The sequence below is a fragment of the Streptopelia decaocto genome, assembly GCF_964273445.1.
Source record: "Streptopelia decaocto genome assembly, chromosome: 1".
NCBI lineage: Eukaryota > Metazoa > Chordata > Aves > Columbiformes > Columbidae > Streptopelia > Streptopelia decaocto.
The window spans coordinates 37630046-37632597 of NC_138663.1; positions in this window are offsets into that span (position 1 = coordinate 37630046).

The window sequence follows — 2552 nt, forward strand, 5'->3', positions numbered from 1 at the left end:
CTAACTGGAAACATAAGGATTTAAAAAATGAAATCCCAGCTTGAGTGGATCTGCTTACAGGGACCACTGGCAATGATTTCCTCCACAACAGCAATCAACATAAAGACCTGACCTACCATAGAGAATTTTCTATCATCTGTTTGGTCTAACATGCTTATCCAATAAAATGCATCATGGTAAACACCTGGGCAGAATATTTTTGGAACGGATGATTTTTTACCGCCCCATAACCACCCAATCCCTATTTAGTACCAAAATAATTAATGTAAATAAAGACAAGGTTTCCCCATAGTATGCGATAACTGATAATGTGACACTGACATTTCAGAAACAAATTGTTCCTGGGAACTGTAAGATGCTCAAAAGTCACGGTCACCAAAATAATTTAGAACAGTGCTGAAGTTCACATGGCAAAATATGAATCAATGTGCCCAATGTCACACATTGATACTTCAACTTTTTATGTCTCAGTACTTCAAAGGGGAGCTACACAATTTTTCTGTGTGTGGTATACAATTCAGATGTCATAAACCATTTTCAGCTATCACAACCAAGTCAAGGCTGAGTCTGCCTTCACCTGTATTGTGCCAGCTGGCTTCCCTGAATATCCAACACAAGAATTCACGCAAAATGGAGGAAGGAATTTCCCTCTAAAGGTAACCTCTAAATTAAGTATTCCCAAATCAAAGGAGTGAATGACCTACTTGAAAATCAGGCAGCAATGGGCCAGCTCTCCTCTGAGTGTTTCCTCTCACAGCATTTTCTCCACCCATACTGATGTTCCCTCATTTCTCCTTGGGACACCCACCCCCCTCCTCCTGACTACTCCCATCTTCCTTATTCCATCCCTACACCAGGCCTCACCAATCCAACACCACGTTGCCGTCCATCATTTTGCTGCACCACCAAACCGCCCTAGGGAGTGAGATCAGTACATATTAAGCTCTTTCCAACACAGCAGCCAGACAACTAACAGCAGGGGTATCTTCCAAAACAGTTGTTTGTACACTGTGGCTGGGTGACAGGCTACAGCAGCGAGATACGATTTCTCTCTACCAACTGAGTTAAGTGCACATGCTTTCCGCCAGCTGCTGTGCAAGGCTGCCTGCAAGCTGCATCTAATAAATGACAAAAGTTTATTTTTAGTTCACATTTTTTTAATACATACATAAATGGATCAAAAAGCATTTCTTTAGGAGTTTTGCTGTACACACATCTAACTGAGAAGGATTAAGGCTACTTAACGTTCTCGTGTTTTAATATGAATCTTAAGGAGATTATAACATCTGGAAGTATTTTTTCAGTTCACCTACCACTTCATACCATCTGCCCATGCATCTACAGATCATGGGTTGAGCTCAGAAATGTAATGACATTAACAGTAATGAAGTTAGCAAAACAAACAAACAAACAAAACTCTAAAATGTGCTCTTTGGCTTCCAAGACCTCTGAAAACACTCACACCACATTTTCAAGCTCCTTTATGCAACCATGAGCCACAGAAACATGCCGTTATCTACCAAGAAAGTTAACTTCCACATCACCACTTTTGGCTTCCGTCAGACATTTTCAGAGGACACTCAGCCATGATGGGATCCACTGCACACACATGACAGAGCCTGGAACAGAAGCTGCAGCCCCTGTAACACCAAGGTAGGTCATGGGTTTGTAATGGCCATGGTGCAAATAAAAAAGCACCATATTCTGTGCCCTGCACAGGGAACGGACAGACACTCGGAGCATTGTTGAAGACTTAGGTTTCTTTAGCTTGGAAGAGACTGAGAGGTGACCTCATTAATGTTTATAAATATGTAAAAGGTGAATGTCACAGGGACGGAGCCCGGCTCTTCTCCGTGACAACCAATGATAGGACAAAGGGCAATGAGTACAAACTGCAATACAGGAGGTTCCACTTAGATGTGAGAAGAAACTTTTTCTCAGTGAGGGTGACAGAACACTGGAACAGGCTGCCCAGGGAGGTTGTGGAGTCTCCTTCTCTGGGCACATTCCTGTGTAACCTCACCAAGGTGTTCCTGCACCAACAGGGGGATTGGACTGGATGATCTTTCGCCGTCCCTTCCAATCCCAAATATTCTGTGGTTATGTGACTCCCTTTCAGCTCGCTATCCCTCAAGATGAGCCGAACGCAGTCGCGTCCCACCCTCTGGGACACCAACAGTCACCACGTCCCACTCATTGGCGCTCCGGCCTGGCACCAAAACGAGGCTCCACAACCCAGCGGGCACCGCGCCGCGGAGGCCCCGCCGTCCCCGTAAACTACACGCCCCGGCGTGCACCGCCAATAGCGACGGGCGCGACGCGGGCGCGATGCACGCTGGGAATCGTGGTCCTCGTCAACCTCCCCGCCGCCTCCCCCTTCCTCCCGCCACTCTCCAACGGCGGCCTAAACTTCCCGCGCACGCTCTGCGCCACGTACGCTCTGGCGTCACAGGCCCGCGGGTACCTCTCGCCCGCTCGCAGAGCCAATCAGGAGCGCCGGCAGCGCGAGGGGGCCCCTCCCGACCTTTGACCCGGCGCCGAGCGCGAGCGGC